The sequence below is a fragment of the Nannospalax galili genome, unplaced genomic scaffold, assembly GCF_000622305.1.
Source record: "Nannospalax galili isolate Female #2095 unplaced genomic scaffold, S.galili_v1.0 scaffold65, whole genome shotgun sequence".
Lineage (NCBI taxonomy): Eukaryota > Metazoa > Chordata > Mammalia > Rodentia > Spalacidae > Nannospalax > Nannospalax galili.
Window position 1 is genome coordinate 531,799 of NW_008353294.1, and position 17,891 is coordinate 549,689.

Consider the following 17,891-nt stretch of genomic DNA (forward strand, 5'->3'; position numbering starts at 1 on the left):
GGTTTACGGTTGAATTAATACAGTTACACAATATTTTACTTAGTATAAACCCTATAAGACATAAAATTAAATGAGGTTTTAACCTTTAAAAAGTATCTCCATTTCATTTTTAAAATACACCGTTTCATACAGAAAAAATCATTTTCAATGAAATTGACATTAAGATGTTTGCACATGCATTTCTAATCTCTATATATCTGATTCTTGCTAGTCACAGTCGGTTACTTTCTGAGCTCCCTGGCATCTGAGCATGGATATAAAGTCATCAGGTAGATTTCAATGGTAGTGTTTTTCACATCTACTAATTAACATGAAGCAAATTTTTATGCTTCTTCCTCAAATATAACATTTTTTTATTGATTGATTTTGTGTGTGTGTATTTCATACAGAACATCCCAAACAATCTTATTCATCTATATACCCACATCCCAAGTGGCACCCTCCCATAGCCCCTCCCCCGACTGGAGCCCATATACTCTGTCATCCCTGATACTGTCCACTGTGTTGTCTGTGCCCCCAGCTGTTCCCCAGTAAACACAGTTTCATACAGAAAAATTCATTTTTAATGCAGCTGACACTAAGATGCACATGCGTTTCTAATCTCTATATATCTGATTATTATTAGTCACAGTCGGTTACTTTCTGAGCTCCTTAGCATCTGAGCATGGATATAAAGTCCTCAGGTAGATTTCAATGGTAATGTTTTTCACATCTACTAGTTATTAAGGAGCAAATTTTTATGCTTTGAAGAATTTTTTTTTTATAGACCCACTTCCCAGGTAGCACCCTCCCATAGCCTCCCTCCCCAAACTAGAGCCCTTAAACTTTGATATCCCTGCTACTGTCTGCCGGGTTGTTGGCACCCCCAGGCATTCCCCACTACTTGTCCTTCTGGTGAATCTAGTCAGCCTATCTAGAGGTCTTTGTTTTAGGAGGGTCAGCTGTTCCTTGTCTAGTGGTAATCAGTTGTCAATATTCCTTTGGATAAGATTGGGGTCTGCTGTTCAGTTTCCCAGTTCTGTGCTGGGTTACTATCTGGGAATCCCTTTGGCCACCCTGGCCAACAACTCATAAGGAGGTATTTCCTGTCTGGCATTGTTACTTGCTATATAGCCTTTAGTTATATATACGGTCTCTTATGAAATTATATTGGCCCCTTTAATCTTTGGTTATACTTTCCTTTTGGGTACTTAAGTCCTCACAGTTGGTCCAGATAAACCGATTTATTTTTACTCTTAAGGTCATTTAAGGGTCTGTTCCTCAGGGGTCACATGGGCTTGGGAGGAGCCCCTGGCTCCTTTCTTTTACCAGTTCTGCCTATGTGAAGATAAGTCAAAGGTCCTGCTCGACCATGGTTGGCTTCGCTTGGAAGCATGGAGGAAATGATTCCTCTGTGTTGACCCTCCTCTTTGGAGACTGGACACTGGTTCAAGTCCATCTGGTGGGATACCCTTGGCCTCCTTGATCAAGAGGACAGGTTACCCACCACCATTATAGGACATTTTGAGAGATGCTCATAGTCCCCTGGAACTAGTCGACTTTATGTGTATGAGTGTGTTGCCTGCATATATGTGAGTGTACCCATGTCACGCGATGCCACGGAGGTCAGAATAGGGTGTCGGATTCCCCTGGAACTGGAGTTAAGGACAGTTCATAAGTGCCACCTGGGTGCTGGGAATTGAACCTGGGTCCCCTGCAAGAGCAATCAGTGCTCTTAACCACTGAGCCATCTCTCCAGCCCCCAGAGCATATACTCATAGAAGAGACTTTCAAACATTATGATTAATACTTATAATTGGTTAATAAAGCTTCCCAAAGTGAACTCCCAGGAGAAGGCTAAAGAAAGTGACTTCAAAAACCCAGTTGCCAAGACTCACTCCAGAATGGGAAAATAAAGATGTTTTGGTTATGTCTGTCTCCTTTCTAGACCTCCTACCTTACTTCCCAACACAACTACATGTTTAAAGACTTAAGTTTTTCAACTACCTGTTTAAAAGTATTCTCATATTTTTCATAATAATTTACATCAGAAATTTTTATATCATGAGATCGATTTAAGTTCAGTTATTTTCTTATTAATGATTTTGTAATATCTTGTATATTTTAGGAATAAGTCATTTTTATATATGTGTTTTCAAAGCTCTTCTTTCAATATTTGATTTTTCTTGACATTCTGAAGAATATGTTTTGCCTGGCAGCTGATTTTGATTAAAATAGCATTGTGTTTATCAATTTCAGCCTGCATGGGTCAGATGCTATATTTAAAACTCATCACAATGAAAACAGGGCTCCCACAATATGTGGCCCAGGAGATACAATCTAAAGCAAATATCAGATGTCAGTACCTTCTTACTGGAGTGGTCAAAACCTAGAACACAGATGCTACCAAATGTTGACAAGAAGTGGAACAGTAACTTTCATTTATTCTGATGAAAAGATAGTGAGTGATCTTGCTATTTCCAAAGATGATTTGCCAGGTTTTACAAAGCTAAATGCACTTTTGCCACGTGATCTAGCATGTGTGTGCCTTATCACTTACCCAACTGATTTTAAAATTTATGTACAATGGAATTCTAAGACTTATAATAATTACTGAAACATAAAAGCAACAAGATATCCCTTCAGTTAGGTGAATGACTAAAATATAACATAACAATAGAATATTTTAAGCCCTAAAAAGCCATTGGAAAACCTTAAGTGCATATTATTAAATGAAGTTAGCCAAACAGACAAGCCCACATGGTGTATCACCAATATTTCTCTATGGACACATAGTGGCTATGATTGTGTTGTGAAAAAAATTATTTACTGTGTGATTCCATCCTATGATATTCTTAGAAGGTAAAACTATGAAGACAGTACAATCAGTGTTTGCTAGAGATTTGGAAAAAGGAGGAATGAATGACTAAAATGTAAATGATTTTTAGGGCAGAGAAATTATTCTGCATAATATTCTAATATGTGTTATTACATAGTTGTCAAATTCATGAAATGCACTGTACCAAGAAGTGGCGCTAAAGTAAACTATGGACTGTAAGGGCTCATGTGGAATTAATGTAGATTCTTCAATTTTATAATGAATTACTGGTTTAGTAGCTTTATGATACAATAGTATCTTAGCATTTCTCCTTAAGCGAAAATTTTAAATATCTGTTCTACTTTTTTAAGGTCATTTTTTCCACCTTGACTCTAGTTTAAATTGCTTTCCTTGCTCCAGTTTCCTGAAGTACAAATGAGTTTACACATTTAGAACTCTTTCCTCCTATAAATATGTTTTCAATGAATCCTTCACTCTTTGGTAAAATGCTTTTTTTTTTTTCATTTAGTTCAAAATAGTTTTAATTCTTCTCTTCCATGTTTGTATCCCAGGAAGGCCTTAAAGCTGTAATCCATCTAGAGTAGCTGGATTGCAATTATGATCTAGCAATGTACTTTGTATGATCTTTCCTTGCCTTAAATTTGGAAAAATGTTGCATTATGGACCTGAATGACATCTCTACTGATGAATGCTCCATGTGGTCATGAACACAGTGTACACTGTAATAGTATGGAGCATTCTATACGTTTAAACTTGATCAAAGTAATTAATAGAGCTGCCGTGCTCAGTCACCACTGATTATACACCTTTGGTCTGTCAGGTCTACTGAGAGAAGAATGCTGACATCTCTATATAGTGGCTTTTCCCATTTTGATTTGCAGCTCTATCACTTTCAACCTTACATATTTCAATGTTCTGTTGGTAGTTACAGAGGATTTTTAAGGCCTTTTGGGGCATTGACATCTTTATCATTATGTAACATCTTTGCTCCTTGACAATGTTTCCTTTCTTTAAATTTTTATCTGAAATTAATATAGCTACTTTAACTTTTTAAAGAAAATTAACATTGTATATTTGTCTCCATTTCTTTGCTTTCAACCTGAGCCTTTATATTTATTTGATGTGGATTTAGTGTAGAGGAGACATATTTGCTTTTTGCTTTTTCTCCCCCCGTGGTATGAGAGATTGAATCTAGAGCATTATGCATATTAGGAAAATTCTCTACCACCAAGCTATAGTCTTAGTCCTGTTTTTGTTTCTACTATTTTTGAGACAGGATGGATATCAGTTGCTCAAGAGGGACTTGAGCTCAGTTTGTATCCCAGGAAGGCCTTAAAGCTATAATCCATCTAGAGTAGCTGGATTGTAGGCCTGTACCAACAAACCCAGTTAGTCTTTGAACATGTGTGTGTGTGTGTGTGTAGTTATACACTTATTAATGTGTGTGCACACATGTGTTGGTACACCTGTATGTATGCATGAGTATGGAGGCCAGAGATTGGTTTTGGGTGTCTTCCTTTATTGCTTTATTCATAATATATATGAATAAAGGTGGAAAGCAATAAATATATATTTATATTTAAAATATATAAATATATATAAAGCAATATATATTTTAGCTTTTCTAATTTCATACAAGACTTCTTAATAAAATTTAGACTCCCCCTCCCTGATCCATGCCTTCCCCTTCTTCCCCACTAAACCTCATGTATTCTGCCATACATGGTAAGACCTATTCATTCAGGAATTTGTACCCAAATATGCTTCAGAGTAAATGTGTCCACTGTAGTCTAGTCAGCCCATTTAGTGATCATATGGAAGTCATACTCTCTCTCACCCAGCAGCAATCAGTCTCCAATAATTTTCAGTCTAGTGATGGCCAGCCACTTACTTCTCTCCTCCCCTTTAAACCTTTGTTTAATTGATTGGACACGGGTCCTGTGCTCGATGCCACCATTGCCACAAGTTCACATATGCAAGCTTTCAGTGGCCTGGAAACCTCTACTTCCCTGTGTTCATGAACTAACCCTGGCTCTTACTATCTTTCCATAATGACCATAACAATTGGCATGGCAAACGATCTCTATTGGTGCAGTAGTGGCACTGTTATCTTGAGGGGCAATCAACAGCTATCTAATTGGATATAAATCCCTCTCAATGGGAGGGAACTCATGGGTGACACTGTAAACTCAGCCAAATGCACATGGCAGGAGAAGCCATATATCCTAGAGAAAACCCTATCTCTTTCAAATCATAAGACAAAAGAAGCTTCTTACTGTATGATACAAATTGATCATGGTATTTACAGACAAGCATACGATACACCACTCATCAATGAAGTTTCTTTTTGCAACACATGGAGGTTATTGTAGAATTGTATATCTAGTCAGATACAGAAAACATGCATATGAAAAATTCCCAGTACTAGGTGACACATCTACAGTGAACCTCTACAATAAGGCTCATGAAACATAGTGGAATAAGTGGTAGAGAAAAAACTAATACATCCCTCAACTCTCACCAGTAAAGCTTCCTTATACAACAGAATGTGATGCACACAGAAGTCCACAACTGGCCAAGTTTTAAAGAATAAGAGACTATAGAGTGTAGGATAGGACTCCTCTATGGAACCTTATCCATAGACTGCCCTCCCCCACTTGATTTCATGCTTTCTGTCATAACTTCTTACATGGGTTTGAAGAGATCTGAACTCAAGTCCTCATCCTTGCATAGCTGTGATATACTGACTGAGTGATCTCCCCACACCTTACTTTGGTTTAATATATATAATAACTGTTTTAGAATTTGCGTATATGTCATTCTAATTTAAGGTAATTTAGTTTGATGTCTGCCATGCTTATAACTATTTATAATGAATTTCTCGATTCCTTTCTTTTTTTTCACCATTTTTTTCTGCATTTAGACTCAGAAAACTGTGCCCCAAGAGTGACACTCTGACAAGCGTCTCAGTCTGATGAAAGGAAACTGGAATGCTTTAGAAGTTGCCTTGGATTCAAAGTCTTCACTGAATTTCCTTGTTTTCCCCTCTGAGTACAGGAAGGGCTGGCTCTGAGGTGCCCTAATCTAATTGATGAAACTTTATTCAAAACAAATGTAATTGTCTAAAATCCTCTCCCTAGAAATCGCATTAAATAATCTGGGAAGATTCACCTCTAAGGTAGAAAAGAGACAAAGTTTTCACCATGCCCACATGAAGCTTTCACTTACTCTTGTAAGGAGACGGTTCCTGGGAGAAATTACCTGCATCCTAAAATGCCCTTTGTTCATAGTGAAGTTCTAGCCCTCACATTCCCTTAACCTGCTTCAGTCTCCTTCAGGGCACTGTCTATTTGGGGGCAATTCATTTATTCTAAAAATAATCACTTACTTCCCATCAAAGCATCCGCTTTTACCATTTCTCTTCCTCCTCTGGTTAGTATATTCGTCTCTGAATCTCAATGAGTTACTGGGCAATTATTCTCCTGGGATGCTTCAGTACACAGAGCATAATATTAATAAATGGCTATGCCTTTTTCTCCTGCTAATCTGTCTCAGTTCATTTTAGTGAACCATCAGAGGGCGGGGAGAAATTTCCTTTGCCCTTTCACTGACTCCTGTGATTTTAATTGAACATTTTACAATTCAATTTTTTATTTTAGCATATTATATGTATTTTTAAAATTTTGATGATTTCCATAGAGTTTGCACTGTGCCTTCATAAAAAACGCTTAAATCACATTCAAATAATGCTGCATCGCCTCCTCCGTGATGCAAGCAGCTGATGGTCTTCTCAGGTCCTCTGTGATGACACTGCAATTATAATCATTTGTGTAGGGGGGTATTTGTGAGTGAGTGGGTAGTACATGTATGTGTGCTTGAGTAAATTTGTACACTTGCACACTGGTGTGTTTGCATGTGTGCATGCATGTGGAGGTCAGAGGTCACTGTCTTCCTCTACTACTTTTCATCTTATTTTTTAAGTCAGAGTCTTTTATGGAACCTGGAGCTCACCAAGTTGGCTAGGCTGCCTGGCCAGTGAGTTCTAGGGGCCCTCCTGTTTCTGCCTCCCCTGAGTTTATGGGTGAGTGACGACATGCTTGCTTTTGGCATAGGTTCTGGGGTTCTGAACTCAGGCCTTGAACTTATGTGACCTTTGCTTGTGCAACAAGTACTTTATCTACTGCCACATCTCTCCAACCACATTTCAGTTATTTTTGTTTTTATCAAATCACTGCACTATAATTTTTTAAAATGGTGACATTTAGACAACCAAGATTAAAAATATCCTTTTAGCTTTGTGTGTTCCACTGTAATGATCTTTCTTTCTACATCTGGCTTCCTTCTGACTGGCACTGTGTCTTCTGTGCTTGAAACCCTTTTTATATTTCCTGCAGTTTGTCAGGTAGTGATGGAGTTTCTGTTACCTTTTTTTTAAAGGAATATTTTAATTCTCTTTATTTTTGAAAGTTATTTCCATGGATGAAGTTTTTTTTTTTTTCTTTTTATTCAGTTCTGACACTAAATCTGTCTCTACTCCCCGTTTGCTTATGTGACCTCTGGTGTGAAGTCATTATAATTTTCCTCAATGCTCCTCTATTAGTAAGATTTCTCTTCACATTCAGCCTCTTCTTATATAATTTCCTCCTTGTCTTTGCTTGTTTGCAGTGTGAATGATACACCTCGGTGTGGTGTAGTGAGTTGTGGCTTTCCTGCTTTGTTGTCTGTTTGTGGTTTTTTGCATCTTTTATGCGTGATGCTTTCTGTGTCCTTGAGTCTGACTTAGTGAAAGCCATTGTTTCTGAGATGTGCCCGGCTTCTTACCGCTTCATAGATTCTCTTTTTAGCTTTGTCGCTTATTTCCTTTTTTCCTGGAGTTACAAGTAAACCTTTAGAGACTTCCCCCAAGTTCTTGGTTCTTCTTTTTTGCTTTTCTGTTTGTTTGTTTGATTGGTTTTCTTTGATTTTTCTCTTTTCTGGAAGTTTCTAAAGATGTTTACTGAAGTTCAGTTGCTTTCTTATTCATCTATCTTATATTAAGACATTAAAGGTAGTCTTCATTTTCTGCAACGTTTTAAATTCTGTCCATCGATCCAACTCACACATTGCAAATTTTAAGATGGCTTTATTTGGGATCTTAGGAACTGCAGTTTATTAGACATAGATTCAGGTAGCTCTGAACCAGTGGCTCGAGAAAGGCTGGAAAAATGAGTTTATAAGGTTGAATGAATGTTAAGAAGTAATAGGAGTACTGACAGAAGGTAACAGAAAGGAAAAGAAAAGCTTTGATTCACAGGCTTCCACAATCCCTCAGCTTTGAGCGTCTTAGTCCTGTTACTTATTTCAATCATTCTCTCTCTCTCTCTCTCTCTCTCTCTCTCTCTCTCTCTCTCCCCGCAGTAAGAAATACTGTTCAATATAACTTTGAGAAGTTAATTATTTATGTATCACTTCAACATACTTAATACCATCAGAAAAATGAAAGCCAAAAGGAAATGTGCCTTCCAGAAGAAAACCTAAATTTTCCATAATCTATATAAAAATTTAAAAATGTGATAAGTTCTCAATAAATTCTATAGCATATTATCAGTGGCTTTGTGAAAGTGCATATGCATAGGAGGAGTGTGGGGGGGGAGAATACTGGAAAATACCTTTAACATTAGTCACTGTTGTTTTTTCACTAACTTTTTAAAGTGGAAAGGAGACTATGTTAGTTAACTTCTGATCACTGTAACAAAATAATGGAAGTAAACAACTTAAAAGGAGGAAATTATTTTGACTGATGGTTTCTGAATTTCAGCCTAGTTGCTTTTGTTCTAAGGTGAGACAGTGTATAGCATGGTGCTAGAAGAGATTGTGCATGGTATATGAGTTTGAGTTCAGAAAGACTTCCATGTCTTATGGAAGTTGCAAAGCAAAGACAAACAGCAAGAGGCCAGGATCCCCACATCCTTCATGCTCCCAATGGTATAATGTTTTTCTGCTAGGCAACATGTCCTGATTGCACCATCAACTCCCAATAGTGTCACAGACTAGGGGCCAATTTGTCACATGGGCAGTGAAGGGCATTCAGAGTCCAAATCCAAGCAGGGTCGCTCCAGCATTTGGTCACTTTTTATATTTCGTCTCCTACAGAATCTTTAATGACATACAGAATCTCTAATGACTTCTAGTAACTGAAAATCAAACCGAGTTTGATAAGATTAGAGTGCTCTAATTTCGATAATCTCTTCATTATTTCCTTATTGTTTCTAACACAACTCTTCTATAATTCTGTTAAATAAACTAAGTATTGTGTTAAATGAATTCTCTTTAAAATATTTTTTGTTGTTGTTGCTTTGCCAAGGTCTCCCTAGTCCCAGCCTGCCTGGGAGTCACTATGTAAACCAGGCTGGCCTCAGTCTCAGAGAGATTTGCCTGCTTCCTGAGGGCTGGGATTAAAGATGCATGTCACCATGCCTAGGTCTTTAAAATATCTTTGTACATATGTATGTTAATGTGTGTAAATGACGGCATGCCCATATGTGGAGGTCAGAGGACAACTTGAGGGGTTGGTGTGTACCTTCCTTATAAGATCAAGTCTGTGTTCTGTGTGTCCTGGTTATGGGTTAGCTGGCCATGGGGTCCTGGGGTCTGTCTCTACTCTCATCTCCCCACAGGAGCACTGGGATCACAGACAGGTGCTACCACAACCAGCTTTATGTGAGTTCTGGGAATCTGAACTCAAGCCCATATACCTGTGCAGCACACACCTTACCCACTGAACCATCCCACTAGCCTATAAACAGGAAATCCTTAAAATGTTACTCTATTGCTATTGTATTTAAATAGCTAAAATATAAGTGCGCTTTCAAAAGTTTGTTATAGGACCTAGAGTAAATCAAGGAACTTTATTAGTAGCTTTGTTTAAGGAACATAAAAAAATCACACACACAAAAATCACACAAAAATGTGTAAAAGGGGATTAGAGAGACAGAAGTCACAGTACGATGGAAGAAGTGTGGAGGCTGAGGCTGAGCTCCAGCCTTCCTCTTCCAGAGACAATTCACTTTTCATAATAACTCTATCTCCAAATAACTTCAATGGGAATTTCATTCAATATATGTGCATTGTGAGGTTGAGGAAGAGCATGTTGGTGTCTGTGTATATGTGTAAACGTGCAGTTTATTAACAAGCATTCATTTAGCCATGATTATATACTTGGTGGATTTCTGGGCATTACTTATATTTAGTCATTGTATCTTTACACAATTCCTGTTTTTGTTCTATTTTGTATAGATTAGATATCTGAAATAAACAACTTTTCCAAGTGATGTAATAATAAATACTTTCACCCCAAGACTTAAAGTTAGCTAATATGGCTCCAAAAAACATTCTCTTAACAGTCCTGTGTGGCTCACATTCCAGGCTCATTACATGATTAATATCTATGTGAATCAGCACAAAGTGAATATCATGTTGTGTTTCCTTTCCAAGCCATCAACCTCTTTCATTGTGGAGTTGAGATTTTAAGGTAGAATGAGAGGTTTGTTTTGCCTCTCCTCCAAAATACTTGTTGTATTCTGTTTTACTTCGACTTTCTTAAAACTGTGAATTAGTACTGAAATAGGAATATCTTTATATTACTAATCTACAGTTTGGATAATAAAAACCTAAAATATATTATTAGAATATGAACTGAATATTCAACAATATTCTTATTCTTTTAAAGAAGATATAGGGACAAAGGGGCTTCCCTTTATAACATAGAGGATTGAACTGAGCAATGAATACACAGTACTCTTTTCACCTTATATAACCTCTAGAAGCCTACCAAACATTTTTGCTATTCATCATTCAAATTGCAGTCTAAAAGTTAACTCCAGAATACTCAACAATTTTTCACAATGCATGTCTTGTGAAGGGAAATCATATTTCTTAACTCCAAGATGTCAGGTGTCTTCTGGGATAAATGGTATTTTGAATATGATCACTATTAACTTTCTCTTACACCATATAGATTGGGTTTGTTATATATATTGATGGGTTGTTCTCAGATGATTGGAGACTAGGGCTGTTGGATGATTGAAATGTGTAGGCGGAAGAGACAAGTGCCATCCCGGGAGGTGTCAGGAGTCTGCAGTGTTTGGGAGGTCTGGTGCTGCCATTTATATTTCTCTTCCCTGGAACTCTTCCTTCACAACAGATTTTGAACTAAAAATAAAGAAAATCTTCCATACTCTGTTAGAAGTTTAATTTTTCAGCAAAATCTTACCACCTCCTTTGAGAAAACTTCTAATGAATTTTACACACTTTCCTTTTTTGTTATTTCTACCAATCTGGTCACAATTTTAAAATTTTATTTTAAAGTAAGAACAATAAGGTCAACATTGCCTTTTATTATCACAACTTTTTGTTTTCTTTCTAGCAACTCTAAAAACTTTGGGTTCTTGAAGCCGATACTTGTTAAATGTGTGTTCTAACTGCTTTCTTGAGTTTTATTTTATATGCAGTAAAAGTTCATTCTTAATCACGATATATGTGAATATGTGTGTGTGTGTGTGTGTGTTGTATGAAATAGGAGCACTTGACTTTTTCTGTGTAAGCAAATATAAACCAATGAGCTTTAAATAAGAAGTGCTTATATTTATTTTGCACCAAACAAGATGTTTTTTGATACATCTATGTTTTCTTACTGGAAGTGCATAACAAAATGACTGAAAAGCATATTTGAAGTATGTTAGCTTTTTCAGTATCTTGCATAATTTGTGTTGAAGAAGATTCTCAAAGGAGTGAGATTGTAAAAGCTTTTAAAATGCAAGGTAGACTGTTGTTATAACTAAATCTGATAATCTATCTGGTTATCTGCAAAGTAGTTTAATTGGGAAACATCAATATTTGTAGATATTTATATTGATAAAATATGAATATTATAAAGTATTAATACAATCCAAATTCACGGTGTCTGGCCTATGTACTCAGACATTCTACAGTTAGAATTTATTACTAGTAAGCAAAAAAGGAGGGAAAATGGGTGAATACTTAACTGTGAAGTGGGAGGGAGGGTAATACATGGAGGGAAGAGGGATGGATAATACTAAGGATATTTGAAAAAGCCGTAGGCAATCCGTTTATTTTTACAAGTTCACTTAAACACACACACACACACACACACACACACACACACACACACACACACTGCAATTACCCCACATAGAGGGATAATGCTACCTCCAGCAGGATCCAAACAATATAGCCTATTGCCATTGTCTTTGGTTCCTTCCAGAACGTGAATGTAAGACCACTCTACTGCTGAAAAGATCACAGAGTTTGGCTGCAGGGCTTGGAAAAATCAAGATGGTACTGACCCAGAATCCTCCTCCTTAAAGGTTAGCTCTCACCCAGTGCTGCAAAAGTGCCAAGGAGGAAAAGTTGTCTATTGTCCTGCCCAGCTGTAAAGTCTAGAGATCACAACAATGATCAGACCAGCAAGATAACCTAATGGTTCAATAGTAGCTCTTGTATCTTAAAGCAACCAACAACTATCTAATTTGACCTAAAGCCTGCCCATGCCTGTTGCTATCAACCTAGCCCTGGGTTTCACTAAATTTTCCCCTTCCTGGCCTCTGGGAGCCTGGCCCTCAGTCACTGGGTTTCCCTGTTCTGGTTAGCAAAACCCACCTAACACAATTCTATTTGAATTTTGCAGTTTATGTAACATTTGGGAGGGGGCGACTTACAAAAACACAGATTCTTACAGGCTTTTCCTTTTCCATATTTGAAATGCATGTGCTAGGTGTTCACCAGCGGTCCAATATGGTGGTGGCTCCACCCCCTAATGGCTTGACTCCTTCTGTGGAGGGTGGGAAGGAGGTGGGACCATGGCTCATCAGAGGAAAATCCAGGTCACACCCTGGTTTGAGAGTTCATAGACCCTAGAGGAGAACTTACTACTACCATATTACTGAAGTATTATAGTTTCTAACTGCCTTCTAAATACTCTTTATATCCAAAGATACATGCAACTCTTACAGATCATTAAAGAAACTTATTTTTGCAGCAGATCAATATTAGAGAGAACCACATGTGGTCACAATGAATAAATGACCATGGGATGTTCAGCCCCATGCGGGGGATCTCTATAACACAATCCCTACAAACAAGGCTCAGGGAAACTCACAGAAGAAGGGGTGGAAAGGTTGTAGTAGCCCAACAATAGGGATCACTCCTGTTTGACAGTTTCTCCTTTACAGGAAAGGAATGTGGCTCACATGATCTATCAATGACATGGCTGCCTGCACACATGATGTGCAAAGATGACATTAGTCAACTTGTCAACGTGAGTAGAGAAAAATTTCAGAAGACCCCACCCCTAGACAAAGAGCTACAGGCAGTCTGTGGCTGCTCAGGAAGGGAGAACCAGTCTTTTTTTTCCTCCTTTTTTTCCCAGGGAGGAGACAATGATTTTAAGGGCTCAACCCTAAATATACACAAAGAGGGGTGGCATAGGAGGAATTGGAGAGAGGGAGAGGCTGTGGAAAGGATGAAAATAACAGGGTAGTCATGTATGAAATTCTCAAATCAAAAAAAAAAAAAAAGAAAGAAAAAAATAAGGGAATTGAGTGGAAATATGCTAATGAAATATATGCTGTTTTGGTTTTAAATAGATTAACTATATTAGTTTGGAAGTATTTAACGTTAATACTTTTTAAATACTAGAAAGATGTTTTGTAAAATAAGTGAAAAGACTCTCTTTAGCAGTGTCTGAAGAGGCTATCTTTGAACTTTGGCCATATTTCCCGGTCAAAATTATCTTGCTGGAGTAAGATTATTACTTACTACATAGGATCTTGGAGGTCCTCCACTAAGGTAGAAATCATTTACCTGGTCAAACAGATATTCTTTAGACAAACCTAGGAGGGTGTTTGGATCTCTTTGAGAGAAGGTTTAAATGTTACTCAGCTGAAATTTACCTTTCAGTAATATCACTAAATGGAACTTCCACTCATTCTTCTTTGATGATTATTTAGGGTTGCTAAACTATTCCCATCATCTTCTTTTCTGCTTTAAACTTCACTTAGTCCTTTACAAGCAAGGATACAAAAAGACCCTTAGTCTGCATTCTTTGGAGTCCCAGCTTCCTAAACTTGTCTCCCATCTCCCTCTTCTTCTTTCTCCTCGATCTGTCTGTTCTTACATCTCATTACATAAAATTTCCGTTTTCCTTACTGAAATCAGAGTTGACGTTCATTATCTTCTTTATATACAGCTTAAAATTGTGCATTTGATCTTAACTTGGTATATTCACATTATTTAAAATGTATTGTTCTGCGTTTATTTCTTTTGCAGTTCTAGAGATAAGATTTATTCCTCCAAATGCACAGATTACCTCATGACAGTGTACTGCTCTCTTGGGACTATGGACATTTCTATTTGATAAGAAAACAGCCATGGCCTGCTTAGAAAGAAATTTTGATAATAGTAATACAGGCTAGCATTTCAACACAAGGAAAGGTAGATTTCATTTCATTTGTGACATCGTTGAAGAATATGATTTAATTATTAACAAAAGTCACATGTTGATTTCAGTAGTTAAAGCATAGGTTAATTTTATATATTGTCTTTAACTGGAAAACACATCACTATTTAAACTGCATGATATTTAAGTTATCATCAATAAAATTCATTGAGAAATTCATTCTGGAGATGTACTTGACAACCAGGATGAGTGACAGCTTCAGTATTTATTATTGCTGCCAGAGGATAGCTTCTTCTGAAATAACTCATGCTGGCTTATACTTGAGGACAGATTATCTTAATTCCTCCATATCAACAATTTTAATATAGTAACCTTTTCAGCATCCCCTAAGACATACAGGAAATAATTAAGCCTGCCTGGCAGGCACATTCAACCTTGTGAGCCTGACTGAGCTCAGCTGGGTGCCAACAAAATGATTCAAAGCAAGACATGAACACCAGAAAAGGAATGAAGACTTAGTTAGAAATGACATGTTCATGAACATGTAGGCACCACTGGGAATGGGCAATCCGCTTTAGCATTTTTTTTATTTCCCAAAGTAAAGGCACCTGAGGTACCTGTCTAACAGTGAATATTTTATCCATCTGGAGAGAGTTATAAGCACTTTTATAGCTCTGTTTTTCTTCTTAACAAATTCAGTGATGTGTACTTTACTGGGTTGAGACTGACCATGCAAAGATAGTCCTCATTATATGCAACTTTACTTTCTCACTTTAATATGAGACACAGATTATATAGTGAAAAGATACTCACCGGAGTCATATATTCTTTCTCTTTGGTAAATAACTACCTGCAGTTTCTGTTCTTTTCCATCTTTCCCTCCCTCCGTCCCTCCATCTCTCTGTCCCTCTGTCCCTCTGTCCCTCCCTCCCTCCCTCCCACCATCCCTCCTTCCTTCCCTCCCTTCTTCCTTCCCTCCCTCTCTCCCCTTCCTTCTTGGGGCAAGGGCCCTACAGATTGAATTCATGAGATCATACATACTAGATAAGCTCTGTACCCTGAGCTACATCCTCAGCCTATTTTTTACTTTTTATTTTGACACAGGATCATACTGAGTTGCACAGACTGGTCGTGAATTCTCTCTGTGGTCCAGGTGATTCTTGAACTTTTGATCTTCCTAATTCTGCTTCCAGACTAGCTGGAATTAAGTCTTAAGCCACCAGGCCTGGATATTTTATGTTTTTGTTAAATGCTTTCAATAGGTCCATAGCGGGTACTTGAGTATTTTCTTTAAAGAGAACATTTTGTAGGTGTATGTATGTGTGCACATACACGTGCCTGTATTATCTTTCTCAGTTATGTAATATATCTTACTATATTATAATATCACTTATGAATGTTTGAATTCTTTAAAATCAAGGTATATACTTTGAATGTGTGTTTAAAAGCAGCACAAAAAATCCCATCTTACTAAATCACCCTTAATTCAGGGGTCTCAAAACAATTTAAATCTTTGAAAAGTGTACCCTCTGCCTTTTATATTGAGGATCCAACTCAGGATCTGAGATATGGGAGGTAAGTGCTCTACAACTGAACTACATCCCCAGGAGAAAAGAAGACATTTGAGAGTAGTCTGCATGACCTTTATTGCTTCAGTGTATATTTCTAGAGGAAATAATTTGCTTTATTTAAGAATTGCTTAGTTTTCTAACTTAAAAATTAACACTGTATTTTTAGTCTAAGACTCTTCTAAGTGTGTTCCAGTACTGCTGTTTCTACTGCTTTTACTCAGTCTCTAAGTAGATCACATATTGAATTTAGTTTTTGTTATGGTTTAAATAAGAATTGTGTCCTGTAAATTGCATGTTGGAGTTTGATCACTATTGTGAGGTTTGCAGACAGTGGACACTCACTCTAGCTTAAGCGTTCAGAGGTGGGGCATTGGGGAAGTAAAAATGGCACAATAAGATTATCATGGTAACCATGTATAGTAGTGTATGCTTTAATCCCAGCACTTGGAGGTAGAGGCAGGTGGATCTCTGTGAGATTGAGTTCACCCTGGTCTACACAGAGAGTTCTAGGCTAGGGAGATCTTGTCTCAAAACAATGGCTAGATGGAAAGAGAGAGAGAGAGAGAGAGAGAGAGAGAGAGAGAGAGAGAAAGAGAGAGAGAGAGAGAACGAGAACAACTATGCTCCCTCTCGGCATGTGTGTGGTGCCCTGTGTTATCTGGGACTCTACCAGAAAGAAGGTCCTTATCATTTGTGGCCCAGAATTGTAAGCCTTATTTGGGCTTGCTTTAATTGTTTTCTTTATAATTACACAATAATATTGTGTTGTTAGCCTCAGAAGGCAGACTAATACAGTTGTTCAGTGTCCTCAGTCTAGAAAAATTTCTTGATTTTATTTTCTCTTTCAAAACTCCAAGCCAGTTATTTCCTAGACTGTTCTTTAATTTGTGTTTGTCTGGTATTTCCTCCTGATTTTATTCAGGTTATGCATTCCTGACTGAAAAATAATAAAAATGATGAATCTTTCTTAAGATATCAGATCTGGCAGTAACACTACCTAATACCTGATTTTATTTGTATTGTTTTATGTTGTGGTTTATATAATTTGCCTTCTCAAAACTCGGTTGAATTTTAAAGAATAAAAATAGTGGAAACAGTGGGCTAGGAGTTTTAAGGCACATTGTAGAAATATTTTCATTGCAAAAGATTTTTTCAGCTTGGATCCTGGTATCTGTGCCTCACTGCTTACAACACACTGAAAAGAAACAAGAATTATGAAATATACATAGACCAAGCACTCAGTGGCACTGTCTAGACCTTAACGTTAATGTAAAAACTATGGGAAACAGAAGATTCTGTGACTGGAATTTATTTCCAAAGAAAGTTGGAAACACATACTATTTTTATTTGTTATTGGACTAGGATTGTCTAGTTACTGTTACTTTAACAATGTACCACAGGTAGCCTAACTGTAGAAAGAGAAGATATTTATTTAGCTCATAGAATGGCATAGTTTGATGGTTGGCTCAGTTCCAGTGAGGACTTCATTTTAGATGGCAGGAGAACATGTAAGAAGGAGGGAGTCCATCATCTAGAAAGGCTGGCATCCTGCAGTCTGAGGACATCGCTCCAATGACCCAAAGATTTCCCATTAGGGCCCACCCCTGAAAGGTTTCTGTACTTCTCACCATGTCATGCCTTTGTGACCAAGCTTCTAGTATCCTAAACCTTTGGGAGGATAGTGCTCATCCAAAGCTTAACATGAACCATGTGCTGAGGCATAGATTTTAGGGGAAAACCAACAGGTGAGACTTTTTTAGCAGCAGGTGTCCTGGTCTTCTGGCCCTTATAATCTTTCTGATCCCTCTTCCACAATGTTTCCTGAGCTTAGGTCTATGGATGGTATTGTTATTGTATCAGTGTGGGCTGGCACCCCACGGTCACTTATTCTCTAGGGGGAAGTAGGAAAATATATAGGAAGAAGGAGGAAGGGGATAAAAAGCAATAAGGGTGTTTGCAAAGACTATAGGGAAACATTTTACAAGCTGATTTAAAATACATATAATAAATATTGGTGTAGATGCATAAATATATGTATTTATATATA